We start from the raw sequence: 13,193 nt of genomic DNA, 5'->3' as shown, positions 1-13,193 counted from the left end.
TTTGCTTTTCCTATTGTTCTCTTTATACTCTAATCTTTAATAAGGCTAAAGATAGATCTACATGATTTATCGAAGCCCACAGCATCATCCTTAATTATCAATATGGATTCCAATCTAGTAAATCCACCTCACATGTATTAATATATCTCACAGCACAAGTCACATAATTCCATAAATGACAACATTGTCATATCCACGTTTCTTAATGTCCAAAAGGTTTTATATTATATCTCGCACTACGGACTGATAAGACAGCTAGTTAACATTGAGCTACAGATCTGTCTTCTCCTTCTAGTGCTGATTTCACTAATAAAGGTTGGCTATAACCATTGAAAATTCGTCTCTATTTTATGCTTTTCTTAAAATCGTCTGTGTTTAACCCGTGTTTTTTTTAATGGTGGTCAAAAGTTCCCTGTCTCTTCCCATTTCATGCAACACCATTTCGTTCGTAATATTATCGGTTTATGATATTTTCAAAATTATTCTAAAAAGACACATCTTAAAGGATTTCAGCTTTCTCATCAAATGAAACATTGGAAGATGATGAAGTTATAAGGGCTCTGGCGAACACTGTAAATTTAAGAGGGGGCGGAGAATCAATTGAAATCTATAGTAGGAAAGAGGGACGGTTTGAGGGAAATACAGTAGTAGTAGTAGTAGTAAACGTTAGTAAAATAGCGGATGACACCCTGGTGTGGCAGAGAAAGGTCCTGATAGGACTGATGAACTGTAAGGTAATGACATCCAGATCGACTAATACGTTGCTTTATGTATCTACACTTTGGGCATACCAGGGACAAATGCGAAGAAAAGACTTTAAGAGACAAATCTCTGAACTGTTGGAAGTAAGAACACAACGCTAGGGACAATACGTCACATTGCAGAATCTGTAGCAAGGACCATAGGACAGACTCAGAAAATTGTCCTGAGTTCAGGAAGCTCATAGAATTTGGAAAGATGTAGGGTGGCTATCTGCAGAACTTGGACAGGAACTACATCACGGATAGGTGCACCAATATTGCGAGGGGTAACTCTATTAGGACCACGGCGGGAGTGTCACTGGGCTCCGTCCTGGGACCAATACTTTGGAATATTATTTACAACGAGATCTTGAAGGCCGACCTGGACATTGGTGTACAGGCAATAGCGTCTGCGAACAACCTGGTGGTGCTAGTGGGGTGCAACAAAAACTGGCCAATCATGCATAAAGCGAACCGAGCCCTCAGCAAAGTAAAGACGTAGATAGGAAGCAGGGACCTCACACTGGCGGCCAAGAAAACTGAAGCTATAATCTTTAAGTGTCCAAGTGCCAAAGATCATATAGTTTTTGCACTGGAGGGAGATAGAATCTTACCTGCCAAAATAGTAAAGTACTTGGTGGTAGTCCTAGATACGAGGCAAACCTTTGATGAGCACATAAAATATATCGTTTGTAAGGCAGAGGCGAGAACTTTAGAGCTGGTAAAGAATATGCCTAATGTAGTAGGACCAGGGACTGCCAAAAGGAGAATTTTAATAAAAGAGGTTTACTCTATTATACTCTGGGGTTGAACAAATCCCCTTCGTTGGCTCAGTGAAGATGTTCGTTCAGTTGTAATGGAAACACCAAATAATAGTAGCAGAGTTTATTGTAGAGACGTACACTATGGGTGTAGACCCGGGATTACTTTGAGTAGAGACTGATGAAGTTGATAGTTGAAGACTATCAAGTGCGTTGAGTGAATATTGATTGAATGCTTCTCTAGGCAAGAGATCTTAGTTTTATATAAACTTTAATTGGGTCAATATTTTCGCGGACCTCGCGTGACATGTGTATTTAATTTATGTAAATAGTTTAACTTTGTCAGCACTTTTGACTGATGTACAAATTATATTATTGATAATTGACCAAATGTGTATGTAACCTAATTAACTACGTGTGTGTATTTAATAACAAATAGATTCATTCGGTCTACTAGGTGATAAAATTATACTGTCCAATTTCGGATATGAATTCTAAAGATTTGATATTGGACAGGGGTACTAGTATGGCAACAAGTGCTTTACATAAAAAAATATAGGAGAATGCTAGAAACAGTTCAAAGAAAAAGAACTGCTAAGGGTATCACGTGCATACAGAACAACATCAACGGTGGCTACACAAGCAATCGCAAAGGTGTTACCTATCCATCTGATGTCAAAAGAATGGGCGAAAACCTACGGAAAGGACGAGCATGAGAAAATAGTAGTTAGGGTGCGCAGAACAACGGAGTAGCAGGAAGAATGGAAAATGATCATAGGCGGTCTGGATGAGAGGAATATGCAGCAAAGGTAAGAGAAACAGAGAGAGAAAGAGAAAAAGAAAAGACGGGCTATTCGTGTTATGCACCGGTCTAAAGTGGACCTAGCGCATGAGTAGTCCGCTTAAGTAGGTGAATTTTAGTTGGTAGGTAGGAAGCTATGGTTGCATCTGTGAGCCCGACCTCTCTGGAAGGACTGTGTGCTGATGAAGCCTTTCATCCTGAATCCAACACATGCCAGAACATCCTTAACGAAACGCGGTCTTGTACGGTCTTTGAAAGATTTACCACTTCCTTCATATAAACAAACTTTTTAATTAAGTCAACATTAACAATCCAAGCTTTGACACCATAAAAAAGAATAGAGTGAATATAATATGTTACATTTTAAAGCTCCAATTTATAAAAATTGTAATATCTTATCTAAATAGGAGAACTGGAAAAGTAAAAATACATGATTATATCTTAACACTCTTCACTCCACAAGCTGAAGTTCCACAATTTTCCACAATAGCTCCATTGTTGTACATTATATACAATAGCGAGCTAACCACCCAAAATATCTCTAATAAATGTCGACGAATAATGGTGTAATAAGTAGAGCGTTGTACTAAATGCGAATAAAACGCAAAAAATCTTCAGACTCTTATCGTTATCGGACAAAGTCCTACAAAGCGTTGAAAACCAATACTTTCTGTAATTAATGGGAGAAAAGCTCTCATTAATTTAGCAACAACTTATCTAAGAGTACGATTTACTGAGATTCCTAGTTGGGATGCTGATCTAAAGGCAGCTTTAGACAGGAAAAGAAAGCTCCGAAGCTCAGCTAGATAAATCAACAATTGACCCCAATGCTCATTTAATGTGTTATGTTAAATATGTTGTATGGGCAAGTTTATGATAGAAAATAACATTGTCTGGAACGTCGGTATATATTCATATACAATACTATCAATTGCAGGCTGTTACTAGTGACTAAAACAATACATTTAGTCCAAATTACTATACTCTTTGGGGTGTGTGGGTTTAGGTTTATGATCTTGGTTTAGACCAATTAGTCAGCTCAAAATTTTATTAAAATTATCATTTCGATAGATACAATTTCCTAGCTTTAGTTGAGATGCATTATATTTTAATAAATACTAATAATAACTAATACTAAATGCTAAAACTAAATACTAATACTAACTATTAATAATGTAAATATATTTTTTTTTTCATAGCGCTAAGACCTAAACCCGATTCAATACCTCGGAGTTTTAGGCTCTCTTTGTGTTTTATATTTTATATATGTATTTTTTTGTATCTTTATTTTTTTTTGTATATAGTTATTTTATTCTTATTTATTTTTTATTTTTTATTTTATTTATTTATTTTTTTTAATTTTTGTTTTGTTTTTTTTTTAAATATCAATTTTTATATTTTTTAGATGATTAAAAACAATTTTGTAGAAATTTATATTACGTGTACACAAAACGGCATTTAAATTGGTGGGGAGAGTAGCTCCTGCTGTTTGTAGATTTTTGTATAACGTTTGGTTTAGTCACATGTTCTAATGTACCCAACTCTCCGCAAGTGCAGATTTGAAAATTGACCAATCCTAGTTTATTTTTGTGGAATGGATATAAACCAAGTTTGTTCCTTGCTCTGTTTAAGGTCTTAATGAAGTGCCGATTTATAATACCGTAAAGCCACGGTTTTCTGTAAATTTTTGGTTGGATATCATGAAATCTTATACCTTTTAATTAGATGTCATATTCCTGTTGCCACTGTTTCATATGTTTTTTCTTAAATCATTGTCGTAGCTCAGTGACTGGCATTAATGGTTTTCCTATCGTTTCCCCTGTAGTAGCATCCTTTGCTAGTCTATCCACTATTTCATTTCTGTTAATTCCATAATGGGCCTTAATGAAAGCAAAAGAAATTTGTTTACCTTTATTTGTAAGTGACTGGACCGCTTCTAAAATTCTTATAATCACTAGCTTGATAATTCAGTTTGTATTATTGTGTCTACCCAACTTTTGCTATCTGTTAATATAACAAACTTACTCTTGTGATAGGCATTAATATACCTCAAAGCCTGAAGAATTGCGATGAGCTCTGCAGTGTAAATAGACATTTGACTTGGAAGTTTGAATTTTTTGGATATATTTTGATTTGAATGGTAAAAGTTTTTTTTAAGAATTGTTTGATTAATAAAGGCATTTATATTAAATGTATTTACATGTGATGCAATATTTATATAAGGAATAAGTAATTCTAATAGGTTATAATCACAATTATAGGAGGGAAGGATGTCATTTTTGTAAAACTCGTTACTAAAGTGAATTAGGTGCTGATAACTGTTTATCACTTTTGGATGCTTTTTACGTTGCCAGAAGGAACTATCTTGGCATTGAATTCCTGTATTTTGGCAGATATTTTTTGTGCTGGCAGTTTTGACAAAAAAAACATCACACAAAATTGTTATCTAAGATACAAAGGAGGCTCTGCTGCTTCGATTTCTAAAATATTTGTTGGTATGCTTTTTAAACATCCAAGACACAGTCGTAAACATTTATTTTTTATTTTTTCAATGTCTCCAGTTAAGGCAAACTTGCATTTCAATATAAGATACATCCATAGTCCATCACTGAACATATTAGCGCTCTGTAGAAGATTAGTGATATATTTGAGTCTTCTCCCCACTTTGTGTGACTAAAAGCTCTTAGTACATTTATTGCGTTTTGACATTTTTTTGACAAATAACGGATACGTTCTTTTCAAGAGAGCTTCTGATTTAAAAATATGCCAAGATATTTAACCTTGGCATATTAATTTATATTAATTTTTATATGGAAATGTCAATGGTCCTATATTAATTTGTTTTGGTGGCTGATATCGTTTTCTTGTAAATGAACACGACTAATTTTTCTTTACAGATGCAGAATCCATTTATTTCACTGTTTGGGACCCATTATATTATACACAGAAAGGTTTTGGCAGCAAAAAAAGTTGGTAAAGATTCTAACGACATGAAACTGGTGGTATAGGTAGGTAATACATTTCAATAAAAGGAGACCAACCACGCAAAGCTAGATTTGTTGCCAAAATGTGTAATGACAAAAATGCTGAACATTCATCTTTTTTATTTTACATTAGTGATTGGTGGTTTTTCCTGGGCAATTCTTTTTTAGAAGTGTATACTCTTAAAATACATTTTTTTTTATTTTTCTTGGCGAAAATATTGATCATGCATCATTTTAAGCTGATGTTTGTGAGAAGTTTAATATTCTAAATAGCCTTTAAGGTAATATTGGTAATAATTGTTTCAGCCCTTTTTTAAAGTTGGGGGATTAAAAAAAGAATTAACTCTGCAACAACAACTTGGTAAAAAGTGATAACACGATTTTTTTTCATGATGGTGAAACATAAACTCAAGAATACTTCCCAAAAGATAAAATAAAATCAGTCAGTTGGTAAGCAATCCGATGAACTCAGAGGTTCTTGAAGCCACAAATAGAAACAAAACTAAACCGTTGATTGACTTTTCTACAGGTTCTTTCGGCGTAGGTATAACAGAAGATTTTTTTAATTGTTTTAAGTCTTGTTTTTTGAAGCTTCATTTTTTATCTGATTAAGTTATGATATATCCTAGATATTTACGAATGTGTATGGCTTCTGCATTTTTGCGGAATCTGCACTATTACTTCATCTTTTCTACAGACATACTATCTGAGCGAGCAGTATCCAACGGGAACGTCTGTATTTACTTTAAGTTTAGTTTTCTAAAGCACTAAGTTTTTCGTATACTGTGCATAAAGTTGTAATTAACTTTTTGCTTAGCTTCCATCTGAAAACTTTTTTCTGTAGGTTGCAATAAGTTTGTAATGATATAAACGTCACATATTTATTATTTTTCTTTAGATAATCATTTAACTTAAGTATTATCTTTTAAGTTTATTCATTAATTTATCTTTCATTTTACCATTTTTATTCTAAAAATAGTTAGCATCCAATTCTTTAATCAATTCTTCAATCAATTCTTCATTCAATATTCTTTTTAGTCTTAATTTTTTATTATTTGTTTTAATGTTTATTTATTTTAGTTATAATTCCTGTATTTCAATCGATTCTGTTCTATGTGGCATATACGGAACGTATAAATTTCTAAGCCTCACTTCAGTTGATAAATGTTATCTGTCATGTCACCTCTCATTGCCACAGTTCTGTAGAGGTGGATTATTAGTTTTTTATTGTGTTTTTTTCTTATTTGAGCTAGATCTTCAGTTCAAAATTAATTTTTAATATTAAGTCTTCTCTGGCGTAAGTTATATTTATTATTTGACCAATGTGTGCCTTTTTATAATTTGATTTTAATTTTTTATACATGCATATATAACCTGCTCCCCCACACATGTTTGTGTTAAACTTATAATTCGTCCAATATGCAGTTAGTGTCTTTAATATAATTAAACTAATTTGTTTAATAATAAATATGTTCATTTTATTCTTGCTAATTTGCTATTTGTTAATAAATATTGTAATTATTTTTAATTTTCATAAGTATGACAAGGAAATGTTTTACAACATATGCAGTGGCTAACACAAGGTTAATTTTTTTAGTTTTTTTGGCCTAATTTTTGTCCACATTTTTGGGTGAAGAATCCAGCAACAAATGGTTGACCATGAAATATTAACTGCCGCTGCTATTTAAAACCCAATGACTACCTGAAGATATCTAGAACATAAAAGTATCTAATCAGCAACTAATCACTACATTCTACTGCAATCCTGTCCACCTAATTGAAGACAACATCTGAAGCCCTACTTAAGTATTATTTCAAAAATTTTAAAAATCGCTAAAAATATTTTAAAAGCTTATAGGTAAGATTTGCTTTGATATTTTATTCGATTTTAATTTAATATTAAAATTTTTAATTTTTATAGTCATTTATGTACAATTAATATAATTAGTTAATATCTTAGTTTATTTGTCCTAGCCAAACTCATTTTTCACATTTACTTCTAAGACGTTCTCAAACCTCACAGACTGAGCTAAACGAGGCCTATCAATTGGCTCCCAAAGAAAGTTGTGAGTTTTATTGTTCTACATTGGCTCCCTACTAGACCTTAATGGTTACAAGTTCTGTTTAAAGAACACGAAATAGGGATTAAATATAAATGTACGTAAGACTAAATATATGATAACTATCGATGAAATAAACAGGATCTTGTTAATAAAAAATTTATTTATATGGGGCAAAAATATGTGAAGTTTAAAAGAAAGATACAGATAGATTGTTATCCTTAGAAAGAGAGTTCTAAACTTTTTGTTCCTAATCTTATACATTTTAGAATCTTGACAAAGGCAAGATCCGGCAGGCGAAGTAAATCACAAGTTAGCCACAGGGCTTCCCAGGTCGTAAGCCAGCGAAATCACTGTAATGTAAATAATGGAACACTATTAAAAAATATCACAAGAGGAAATATGAGAATTGCAACATGGAACATACAAAGCTTACTACAATCAGTAAAGTAGACGTATAACACTGCGATAGAAATGGAAAGATTAAATATCGAAATTCTGGGAATAAGCGATGTACAATGGCCAGGGTCTGGAAAACAACGAAGCAGAAACGGAGCTATATATTATAGTGGATATTCTGATAGAACAAACCGATATGGTGTGGTCATAATGGTAAGCAAGGAAATAGATAAATCCGTACTTGGTTTCACCCCGCTTTCGAATCGCATTATAATGCTACCAATTAATACCAATATGGGAAAAATGAATGTTATTCAAGTATATGCACCAACAGCTGACAAGGAGGAACAAGAAATAGAAGATTTCTACGAGCAATTGGAAACAATAATGAAAACAACAAAAAAACGTGAAGTTCTGATACTAATGGGTGACTTCAATGCCAAAGTGGGTAGAGGAAGTGTGGAGAGTTGTGTTTGAATGTATGGATTGGGTGAGCGAAATGAGCGTGGTGAAAGACTTATTTAGATATGCCAAACAGAAGAACTGGTAGTTATGATATGGTACCACTATAACTGAAACGGAAGACAAATTACGTAGATGGAAAGAATACATTGAACACCTATTTTATGACCAAAAAGTAGAACAATTAGAAGTTGACGGAGAAATCACGGAACCAGAAATAATGAAAGAGGAAGTTATTTATGTCATAAAACACACAAAAGGTAGAAAAGCTCCAGGACCCGATAATATACCAATTGAACTATTGAAGATAATTGATGAAGATACTATTGATGTCTTAGTAGACCTTTTTAACTCCATATACAAGACGGGACACATACCCAAAGAATGGCTTCTATCATCTTTTGTAACGATTCCAAAAATCACAAATGCTAAAGATTGCAATGACTATAGGACAATTGCATTAATAAGATAATATAAATTAGAACAAGAAATACGTGATTCACAGATGGGTTTTAGAAAGGGTCTATTAACTAGAGAAGCATTATTCGGAGTCAATGTTCTGACACAACGATGTTTGGATATGAATCAGGACATATAGGCTTGCTTCATAGACTTTAAAAAAGCTTTTGACAGAGTTCAACATGAAAAGCTTTTAAGTATTCTTAAGACCAAAAACATAGATAGTAGATATCTACAAATTATATCGAATCTGTATCAAAATCAGAAAGCAAGAAGAAGGGTCAAAGGAGAACTGACAGAGGAAGTAAGTATACTTAGAGGAGTTCGACAAGGGTGCATACTTTCACCACTCTTATTCAATGTCTACAGTGAAGTGATATTTCAGGAAGCTTTATTGGATATTGTGCAAGGTATTTTGGTCAACGGAAATAGCATTAATAATATTAGATATGCGGACGATACGGTCATATTTGCAAGTGACATGGAAGATCTACAGTACATAATACAACATGTATACAATGCATATGAAAGGTACGGACTGCAAATGAATCTCAAGAAAACGAAATCAATGATATTCTCAAAAAAACCACAAAATGTAGATAACCTGCTCATCAATAATACAACGATCGAAAGAGTAACAACATAAAAATATTTAGGAACATGGCTAACCGAAGATGGAGATCAAACAAAAGAAATCAGATCTAAAATAGAAATGGCAAGAAACACGTTCATAAAATTGAAGAACTTACTTTGCAACTGTAACCTTACTCTAGAGATCCGCACAAGAATGCTACGTTGTTACGTTTTTTCTACTTTACTATACGGCATGGAAGCGTGGACAATAAAACAGTCTGAAATCAAAAAATTAAACTCCTTTGAGATGTGGTGCTACAGGAGAATCCACAGAATATCGTGGACTGAAAAAGTAACTAATATAGAGGTGTTACAAAGAATGAAGAAAGAATGTGAAGTCATAAAAACTGTTAAAATTAGAAAGATTCAATATCTGGGTCATATAATGAGGGGCGAGAAGTACGTATTACTTAGATTAATTATGTAAGGGAAGATACAAGGGAAGAGAAACCCAGGACGACGCAAAATATCCTGGCTAAGAAATTTGAGAGAGTGGTTCGGTTGCAGCTCATTAGAATTATTCAGAAGCGCGGCCAATAAAATTAAAATAGCGATGATGATTTCCAACCTCCGATAGGAGAAGGAACCTGAAGAAGAAGACAAAGGCAAGAATTACCTACCGAAACGTTGATTTCAATGGCACAGTAAAATCTAGTTCCAAATTTAATTTTACTCATTGAACCTTAACTCAAGAGATACTAATTTTACATTATATTATATTAATATATATATATATATATATATATATATATATATATATATATATATATATATATATAGACTAAAACTATTGTACCATTGTCTGAAAGTTTAAAATTACAATCCAGATTATATCATATTGCAGGTAAGCAATATGTTACACATATAATAGCGAAACCATACATTGCGTTAAACCCCAAAGTGTAAATAGGCGTAAAGTTAAAATAGCTCTTTTCCAATAATCCCCTTTAATCCTCCAAACCACATATGCCACTACAAAATTGATTTTTCTCCTCTGTCCTAATTAAATTTGCATGTTGTTGCAATTTTCCGACGATACCGCTACCGCTGATACCGAGTTTAGTCCGAGGAAATTCGATAAAAATGTAACTAAAAGATGTAAAATTTGCACAGAGAATTACAAAATTAAATACAAAATTAAGATTAACTAAACTATTATTATTATTAAGATTAAAAGTATTTCTTCCAAAGATACTTAGTTACTATTTTTTTATATACGATTTATTGAATATTTCTTTTATTTTTTTAGTTTAAAAATTTTATACAATTATTACATAATTTTTTTCTTACGTTTTAGTATATACTAGAACAAATAAAATACAATATTTTTCCAGAGCTTTTTACTTTGGTCCTAGATGGCATCTTTAAGTAACTGTGATGACTACTACTTAATTATCTCAAATTTTCTGACGATATGGTTTTAATAGTCAGCGACACTAATAAATATTGCTAAGCTGGAACTAAGAAACTTTTGTAAACATACTTCGAAAACACAGTTTACATACTGAAACCAGTAGAAATAGACTTGAAGTAGCACAATTAGCAGCAACAAATAACTATGTAGTTGTCAGTATCCATAAAAGAATATGGAAAATACCAGGAACCAATGAAGTCAATCAAATTGATCTCGTCCTAATCTCAAAAAGATGGACAACCCACACTTCGAATATCAGAACGTATTGTAGGCCAAAATCATACTCAGATCATTATCTTGGGGGAACAAAACTGCGGCAGAAAATCGCGACAGTGGCACAAGAAACTGCTCGAAGATTGTGGCATATTGATTTCTCTTATGTGCATTTAAAATTTCGTTTAGTCTGTATTAAAATATTACGTAGACAGTTCTTATAGCCTAAACTTTGTCTTCGAATGTGATACTTTTAGCTTCCCTTATAATCAATTATGTCTGGGTTAGGATATTCGTAATTTCCCATAAACGCTTTTTCTTAAAACAATTCATTCAATTGTTTAACTTTTGTAATAACTCTCAAAATTTAATTAGTTTTGGCTAAAATTAAAGTAAAGTGTTAAGATATTCTCATGGAAACAGCGTCCTCTACAAAAATTTATTAATTTTGGCCAACTAAAAATCTAAAAGAATCAAAGCCCAATTTCATTCCCAGTTGTCAGTCAGTTTTTTAAATCCCCTATCAAGATGTAGATTCAGCGTGTATATATATGTAGTTTGTTTTTGATCGAGAACTCATATATTATGTGGTAAGTTAATCATCTGCTTTTTTAATTAATTACAATATTAAGAGACCCTTTTTTGAGCATAAAGTTTTATTGGGGATTCCAAGTTCCACGGGGATTCCTTTTTCTCAATGTTGACTATCTATCGAGAAACGCACTATCAATTATGCTATTCAACCTAGATTTTAAGGAGGATGTCAGAAAAACTAATGTAGCCGGCTACATAAATACTAAATCGATACAAATTTTTGCATATGCAGATGATGTAGCTAACATTAGCAGGAACAAGCAACGACTAATAAAAGTGTTGAAAATTAATTCAAAAGCACAAAAAAGGAGGCTTAAAATAAGCGAAACAAAAACCAAGTTTATGATCGTCAAAAGAACCTCTATAATGAAAATATTATCGCAAAAAAAACTATACCATTGAACTTGGTGGAGCCTTTAAATATTATTTGGGCACAGAAGGCAGTCAAAAGAATTGTAAGTGGTAAAATTAATGCACGTATTGCTAGTGGGCTTTACTACTCAACATTAATTAATGTAATAATAAATTAATGTAATGGGCAATGACAAAAAAGATGATAAGCAGCTTAAGACATTCGAGAGAAAGATAATGATAAAAGTGTATCGCCGTAAATCAGAAAAACCTACGAGATTAATGAATTGAATGAAGGGCAAGATATTGTCCGATTTGAAAAAGTCATAAGCTATCATGGCTGAGACATGTCCAGAGACAAGCAGATATAACAGCAGCAAAGAAAATATTACAGTAGAAGCCAACGTAAGACAATGAAGGAGAAGGACACAAGAGAGATCAGAATGGAACGCCATAGCCAGACAAAGACCCATTCAGTATTATTTAGTATTTGGTCGAGTCTGTTCAGTAGTATTGATATTTTGATTCATCCAATTGTGAAAAAAAAATATTTATAATTTTTAAAAAATTAAAATTAAAAAAATTTAATATTATTTACGGAAGACACGCCAAATAAGTGTAAATTAATCTTAAAGCAGAGAAAGAAATAGAACCTCAAAAAGATGTTGGTTATCGGTTAAATTATTTGACAATGGTTACCACAGCCAATGTTATAGGTCATTTTCAGGAATAATGAAAAAAGTATTATTTGAAAAAATCAAAAAGTGATAACAAATTTACTACAAAAAAAGAACCGCCAACTATTACGAATACATCTACGCCATACTCATAGACATTAAATTTTATGTTTCAGTTAATCAAAAACTAAAAAACATCCTCTAAAACTTCATCCAAACTGATTTTCTGTTAAAAATAGATTAAGATATTGAAAACAATATAGAGTTTATGAGAAAAATAAAAAATTATCCTAATTCAAAAATCACAGCAACTGTAGATTAAAGTTTTCTTCTAAAGCAGCATCATCTAGAAAAACAACTAAAACTCATTAACATAATAATCTTTATTATCGCCAAAATGCTTTTGTGGATACAACTGATTTGATTTAAGAAAATGTAATTAAAAACGGAGGGTGTTATTTTTTATATTTACTTCACAGATGCTATATATTTACTAGAGAAAGTGAAGAGGATTATTGTGAAAATACAGGAAATTTTACATCACGTGATTTATAACCTAAAATTCAAAAAACATTTAATAAAGAAGTAAATTGTTTATCGTTCAAAACTCAAGCATTGACGGACAATCATTTGAGGTTTAAAAG

Source organism: Diabrotica undecimpunctata, chromosome 1 (genome assembly GCF_040954645.1).
Source record: "Diabrotica undecimpunctata isolate CICGRU chromosome 1, icDiaUnde3, whole genome shotgun sequence".
NCBI classification, from domain to species: domain Eukaryota; kingdom Metazoa; phylum Arthropoda; class Insecta; order Coleoptera; family Chrysomelidae; genus Diabrotica; species Diabrotica undecimpunctata.
This window is presented reverse-complemented; position numbering follows the sequence as displayed.